At 36.7% G+C, this 8,054-nt stretch overlaps 1 non-coding gene across 1 annotated transcript; it reads right to left on the bottom strand.

The window, feature by feature from the left end:
• Positions 1-635: 635 nt before the first annotated feature.
• LOC143241137 (U2 spliceosomal RNA) lies at positions 636-829 on the bottom strand. Its single transcript, XR_013022203.1, has one exon. It is a non-coding gene; the product is annotated as a U2 spliceosomal RNA (small nuclear RNA).
• Positions 830-8,054: the final 7,225 nt, after the last annotated feature.

Here is an 8,054-nt window from a genome sequence, read left to right as displayed (position 1 = left end):
TTATTTCTAGGTCAAAGTTCATTTAAATTTGAATTTAGCTGTCATGACATCTTTTATTTCATTTTATATTTTTGGGGCTTTGCACTGAATTTAAAACTTGTAGCGTTTAAATACTAAGTCTGTATCGTCAAGGTTATACCACATTTGTAGGAACATATTTAACAACATTTTGAAAAATCAACGTTTCATAAGACAAAATTTGTATATTTCTGATGACACATAATTAACTAAATGTTGTTGTTTTTTAATGGCATATAATATGGCTGTGTTTCTGTACTTCTACTGGTATATAGTTACTTACATTACATTATTTGATGTTTGGCATATCACCAAGCTATTTTACTTTATTTTTACCGACATATAGTTAACTGCACATGTTTGAAGAATTTCATCATTGTAGGTTTCATGCATAGCAAAATAAAATATTTCGTCATGATGTAGACGTTTCGTTTAGTATTAAACTGTTTAAATCCTGACTACCTGTCATTTTGATGACAGGGTACTTGAGCTCAAAGCGGAAATATAGTAGATAGAAAGTAATAAACATTTTAACGCATTTGTCTCTGTGAATTTTTTGTTTTTGTAGTTTTGTTTTCGCTTCTTCATTGTGGGTATTTAGGTATGTTGGATTTTAGATACCCAGGAAGGTCAGGTGCAAAAGAACTCTTCCTCCGTGGCAGGAGTGGAGCAAGCTCCAAGTACTCCGCCGCCTTACAAAAAAAAATAATAAAAGTCTAGTATCATGGGGTCCAATGAGAACCTTATCAGATATTAACGTGATACGAACAGGTAGTACACTTTGATCTTAGCCAAAAGGCCGAGAAGCGATTGTTTGTTTTGAATTTTGCGCAAAGCTACACGAGGGCTATCCGCGCTAGTCGTCCCTAATTTAACAGTGCAAGCCTAGAGGGAAGGCAGTTAGTTATTGCCACCCACCGCCAACTCTTGGGCTATTTATTCTTTTACCAACGAATAGTGGGATTGACCGTCACATTATAGTGCCCCCACGGCTGATGAGTGCCTTATACATGTCGATATCTTGATGTTGTATGTTTAAATTAAGCGTAAAGTAAAGGAAAATAGTGATAGAAAGAGATTATATTGAGCGACTTGAAACAGATCCTTTTAGGGATATTCGTGAAAGGTCTATTTTGGTTTCAGAATATATATATATATACAAAATGGAAAAAAATCGTATATATTTTAAATTACCTTATTTATTTTATCTTGATAACGTCAAGCTACATATGAACTAAATATATGATTAATAATATCTTACTAATTTATAACTATTTGCTTGAAGAACACATTTTGTGATTCCGTTCTTTTTCACCACTACGTTTTTTTCTTTTAAATGTAATCGTTATCTTCTAACACTCTATCTAGCTGTTCATTGGATAGCATAATTTAAAGATAACATTCAAGAAAAACTTAATGTTAGCGGAAGTGCTGTGAATATTTCGAATACTTCTCTGTTTTCTTTCTTTCCTATGTTTTTATACGTGTGTGCCGTATACTATAGTTTGCAGTCTGCCGTCTAGGTGGTTAACATGACAGACGTGCACCTGCTGCCGCTGCTCGAGCGCCTGATTCTGTTAATTGCGTGCGTGCTACTTATCAAGGTCAGGTGTTTCTAGACGCTACTTATTTGTCTGTCTATTTCACTTTCCTTTCTTTCTATCGACTTATTTTTAGGGACGATGCTTAGGTGCTTTATAAACCTAATTAGAACTTTCTCCGTGATTCAGGTTTGTTTACTTATCTCTGGTATTATCAGAAAGAAATTAAAAAAAGTTTGTCGAATGTGTTTGTTTATTTCGAGCCCTTTTAATGTTGTTTTTTGTTTTTTTCTGCATATACACACACATGTATATAAGCTATTTAAAACTTGAGTAACAATTTTGTCTGATCTCGTTTTATTATTGGAAATCATATATACAGAAACGGAATGTTTGAAAGTTTTCGGGATTTTGTCGATTTGACTGTTTCTGTTGTATTCTTTTTTGGGTGAGAGCTGGTATAAAACATGGTGATTCTTTGATAATTATTTTTTTAGTATAAATGATGTTCTAAATCAGTTCTAATGACGGGAGTGACAGCTGGCTATCTCACTTCATATATGACGCTGTATCAAACAAACTTCATAACCTCTGGAAATGCTAGAGTAGACTTTGACTGTTTTCTTATTATTGAATTTTTCAGTGCCAATATATACATTGTTTACCAAACTTATTACACTGTAGTGCGTTGCCCAAGATATTTTGTTTTTGAAAGACTGGTGCTATACATAGTGCCATCTGTTGGGAGCTCAATATATTTTAAAAAATGTATTAAATCAGACTAATTTGATAACATGCAAAAAAGCTTCTTTTATTTTTTATTTTACAGGGAGGGGGGAAAAGGGGACATAATATACATTAACGTAATTTCGCTACTTCTGTTTTGAAGTTATCGTACATTCAGTGAATTTTTAAGGTCCTGTATTTCATGCTAACTTTACAAACTACGCTTGCTAATGACCATTTCAGTCCCTTATATTATAGGTGAAAGATGTATGTATAGTCAAGGAATTTATTTTCGAATGCATGTCAAAATTGTACTTTGTATCTCGCATTTTCCAATTGCATTCAAACAAATTCGAAAAAGAAGAAAAAAGCATTTTTATGGACAAAATTAGATATATCTTAGATATGATGTGAATGACATTAGTAATATTAATTCATTTATTATTTTAATTTGTTTCTTGTGAAGAGAAAAACCAACACGCTGGGTTAGTGCTGAACTGCTGAGTGCTCTTAAATGCAGTGTTTATTTATGAGCGGGTATGATAACGGAAAGCGGTGATTTAGTTCAGTTTACTGTGTAATAATTTAAAAGAACCACTGAAAAAAACAACGACAATGTAGTCCGTATATTTGTAGTTTTGGGCCCGGCATGGCTAAGCGTGTTAAGGCGTTCGCCTCGTAATCCGAGGGTCGCGGGTTCGAATCCCGGTTGCACCAAACATGCCCGCCCTCCGCCGTGGGGGCGTTATAAAGTGACTGTCAATTCCACTATTCGTTGGTAAAAGAGTAGCCCAAGAGTTGGCGGTGGGTGGTGATGACTACCTGCCTTCTTTCTAGTCTTACACTGCTAAATTAGGGACAGCTAGCGCAGATAGCCCTGAAGTAGCTTTGCGCGAAATTAAAAAAAAAAATGTAGTTTTTCTTCTATTGTTGAGTTGGTTAGTAATATTTCTAGAACTGTAAATATTTGTAAAATCAGAGTGGTCTGCTGGTGTCTGTTTGTAGTTAAGCACAAAGCTATACAAAGGGCTGAAACGTCAGACCAGAAGACGAAAGGCGGAAGACTTTCAAAACGTAGTCCTCTACACTTGTGTCTCCACAACAGGCAGTTGCCGTCCATTCTACAAAGTTTCATCATGAATACTCTGTCTAAGCAATCTATCAAACTGTACAAAGAGTGATCTGTGTTTTTGCCCATCACGGGTATCGAAACCCGATTTCTAGCGTTGTTAGGCTGCAAACATACCGTTGCAGTCTACTAGTAACCCAGCGGTAGACTGATTAGTTCACAACGTGTGTTTGTTCGATTATTTGCAGTAAAGCATAAAGCTGCACAGCGGAATATTTGTGTTCTTCTCACTACGAGTATAGAAACCCGGTTTCTAGCATTGTCATTCTGCAGACATACCGCTGTGCTACTGAAAGGGGCACTTAATTTTGAAACTATTCTGTGCTATTTATCTACATCTTAAAATAAACAAAAGTTAAATATAAAGGAAGCTCGAAAAACACGTGCTCGACTAGAAACCAAGACGCTCGGTTTCAGCTGCAATAATATTCATAATTCTCTGCCTTAACTTTAAATTTTACTCATTTAGTCATGCGTAGCTGCCTTACTCATTTAGTCATGCGTAGCTGCCTTACTTATTTAGTCATGCGTATGTGATGTTTTTTCCTCCTTTTGACGTTATCGTTTCTTGTAGCTAAATTCACTTGTGCAAAATTAGATAGATACACTGAGCAAAATCATGGCTCGCAAGTCTCGGCTTTCGGCATGTTGCCATGCACTTCGACACCTTACTTTACGAGCTGAATACCAAAGATTTGTTTCTTGGTTTTAACACAGTCTCTCTAACAAAATATTCATGGTACTTTAAGAATAGCTGTGTTATAAGAGTGACAGTCAATTCCTTAGCATAAATGTGAGAGGCAGATAGATTTAATACGTTTGCCATAAATACAAAATACTCTCTAAAGGATCTTCCTGTGCGACAGCGCTATGTTTTGGATTTACAACGCTAAAACCACGGGTTCGATTCCCCTCGATGGACACAGTAGATAGCCTGATGTGGCTTTGCCATAACATAACAAGTAAACACTCTCTAGAGGCACGCTGTAGTCTGAGAAAAACATTATAACATCAATGCAGCTTTTAGTCATATATATGGTGAATTAAATCTAAATATTCGTCAACAGTTCACATAGCTGTAAAAAAAAAACTATACGTTGTCCAATCAAAATTATACAGAATATTTATCAGTATCGAAGATATGTAGTAGATTCGAACACTATTAGCGAGATTTTCTGTTATAAGAACGTTAGGGTTTGAATTTTAAATGTAACTCAAACGCGACTTCGTGTAGTGTTCATAATATGCAGATAAGCGCGACATATTGCCAGTGCTGCAAGTTACTACAATGTGACTTCACACTAATGTTCCGAGTATGTTTACTTCCACTCACTCCCCTTTCTTATAAATTCGACAGCAAATAGAATTACAGACCAATTCAATGCTATTCAGTCTACTAAAGCGTTTTGATTGTACATACCAGAAATGGTTGAGTTTGATGTGTTTTGAATTTCACACAAAGCTACACAAGGACTATTTGCTCTAGCTGTCTCTACTTTAGCAGTAATAAATTAGAAGGAAGACAGCTATTTCTCACTACCCATCGCCATTTTTGGGGCTATGCTTTTACCAACGAATAACGGGATTGATTGAACATTATAACGCCACCGCGGCTGAAAGGACGAGCGTATTCGACGATCGGGATCCGAAACTGCGATCCGCGGATTTCCCGTCGAGCGCCCTAACCAGAGCGTGAAGGAATGTCATATTTTTACGATATCAAGTTATGCAACATAAACAGCTTTCCCTTCACCAAAGTCAGCGTTATACACAATAAAGCTTTATATTTTGACATAGCTGTTTTCAAAGACAACTTCAACTAAGAACTCACTTGCCGAAGTCCCAGTGTGTTGACGATCGAAATGACTCATCGAGGACAGCTCAGGACTCGCTTGTGTTCTTGCTAGAAACTCCTTCCGAGTTCAGAATAAATAGTTTAAAATATCACAAGCTTTAGAAGGGAGGTTTGTTTGATGTTATATCACAGCAAGAACGTTAATACTTTCTAACATATTTATTTTCAAAAAGAGCGGGAAACAGAAAGATTTGTCAAAAACTACGAGTGGATTTATTGTCGTATGATAAATCACGCTTCATTGGCATAGAACTGTGTGTATCATATTTATTAATGGCCTGGCATGGCTAGGTGGTTAAGGCGCTCGACCTTTGAGCAATTTGTGGTTACAGTTTATAATCACCATGAACAAAGTTCGCTAATGTATTTGGTATTTAAAACTGAGCAGCATCTTATGCGACTAAACGGTTTTATCAAAGACAAAGGGCTTAAGAGTGAGCGTCCCTAGTTTTGGAAGTCTTGACCACAGAGAAAGCAGTCCTAACGTGCATGGCAGTCGAACAGCGGGACTGACTACAGCTTAATTGATATTCAACAGCTGAGAGTGTGGAACACGTTCAGCAGAATATCGCGGGCTCCAACCTTAAACTTTACGACACACAGCCTGACTATCTAATAACTTGGCGTCGTCTGGTTCTAAGACGGTAAACATGTTGTGGCAAGAAGTTTAAACTTAGAGCATTTTATTAATACGTGAATGATTTCTGCAACAGTTTTTTGTCGAAATAAATAATGTACAGGGTGTTCGGAAAGTCACTGTGCACTAATATATTTATTAATAGACATGTTTCAATATAGAATACAGGAGGTAAATATGAATGACAATTATAAACAATGTTGAAAGTGACCCCCGTTGGCATTAATACAGGCTTGGATCCTTCTTATTTTGTTTCTAAACACCGCTATCAGTTGCTGGCTTGAAATCAAAATCTGAAATAAAATAACATATCATTACAAAACTGCACAGTAACTTTCGGAATACCCTGTAGAATTCTAAAGTTGGCGGTAGAATTTTAATTTGAACCATTCGTTTTTCACACACCATTAGAATCTTATAAGTTTTATTATTATTAGTTATTATTATATTTCCCTCTTTATAAAAATAAGAACGTCTTCTTGTGTTCTATCAAAATTATTTTCTTTTTGGTCTTGAGATATGGATCGTTGTATTATGGAAAGCAAGAAAGAAGAGTAGAGTTTTAGTTCACCCAGGAGATTATCCGGTCACATATGGGTCCTATTTAAACTAACTAAAATTACATTTATTAAATACTTATTTGGATCAGTTCTATTCCCCCAGAACGCATGCATTCGTTTTCTTCTCTAAAGTTTCAAAAATTCCCTTTGATCGCACATACACGAAAATTAAACAATAGCTGAACTATTTAGCTGATCATTATTGCTATTTCACAGTTCTTTTGTTTATTTTTCGTCATGGGATAGAAATCAGGCGCGCAGGGATCAGAGCAACCAATTACCCTTGTGACTCAACTACTGGAAAATTCTGAATGATAATGACATTTGTAACAAAATTTCGGGTTGTATTTAAGCAGATAGGATAAACTTCTCAGAAACCCAGAAAACGTGAGATTAAAACCACGAGCTATCTGTAGCATGTTCTCGTTGGGTGTGAGTCAAGAGGAGTTTGTCCTTCAGCGTACCTCGTGATGAACGTGACAGCACTGACTTTAGACAAGCGTGGATTCCACGGCTGAGATTTTCCACATTTAGTTCTATACCCAGAGCAAATCAAGCGTGAATTTTTAACTCCAAACTAAATTTTCCTTCTCAGAATACAGTAAGCGTGAATTTTGCTTTGTTTGTTTAGTATTTCGCGCAAAGCTACACGAGGGCTATCTGCGCTAGCCGTCCCTAATTTTGCAATGTGAGACTAGAGGGATGGCAGCTAGTCATCACCACCCACCGCCAACTCTTGGGCTACTTTTTTCCAACGAATAGTGGGATTGACCGTCACAATATAACGTCCCCACGGCTGAAATGTCGAGCATGTTTGGTGTGACAGGGATTCGAACCCGTGACCCTCGAATTACGAGTCGAGTGCCTTAACCACCTGGCCATGCCGGACCCACAACTTTCGTAAGCACTTTTACGGTACCGTTTGGCTGGAGTAGTCAGGTTCACAGTGTCAATTGGAGTGTCACGTAGTTTCAGTGTTCCTGTTTATAATCATTCTTACAAATACCACCTGACGTTAAGGTCTTAGTTCGTAACCATTGTTGTGGTATAACATGGCTTAAGTAAACAGGTTTATAACAATTTCTACAGTACCTTTGAGCAATAACGTGTATAATAATATTTCCAGTACCTCGAGCGAGTAATCTGTTTCATAATTATCCTAACATTACGTGGGCCATCATACCCCTTATACTATCACATGGCTTAGTTAACCAGATGTAAAATCATTTCTACAGCATCACATGGCTTGAGAAACCGGGTTTATAATGATCCCAGTAGCACCACAGCTCTTAGTAATCGGGTTCATGAATCTTACAGTACTTTGAACAATCTTATTTTTATTTATTCTTGTGTTACCACACTGTTTTAATTATGGGGTTCGTAGTAATTCTTACAGTATCGTAAGCCTTGAATAATTGCACAGGACCGCCAGTGGTACAATGATATGTATACGGATTTCGATATCCGTGGTGGGCAGAGCACAAGACACCTTTTATGTGGTTTTGTGCTTAATAAACAAACAAAAATAATAATTGCACAAACCTGCGAATTTAAAAAGAGCTCTTAATTAGATGAAATTATTACTTCG

Source organism: Tachypleus tridentatus, chromosome 13 (genome assembly GCF_004210375.1).
Source record: "Tachypleus tridentatus isolate NWPU-2018 chromosome 13, ASM421037v1, whole genome shotgun sequence".
NCBI classification, from domain to species: domain Eukaryota; kingdom Metazoa; phylum Arthropoda; class Merostomata; order Xiphosura; family Limulidae; genus Tachypleus; species Tachypleus tridentatus.
The sequence above is the reverse complement of the archived record's forward strand: the minus strand, read 5'-3'. Positions and strand labels throughout refer to the sequence as shown.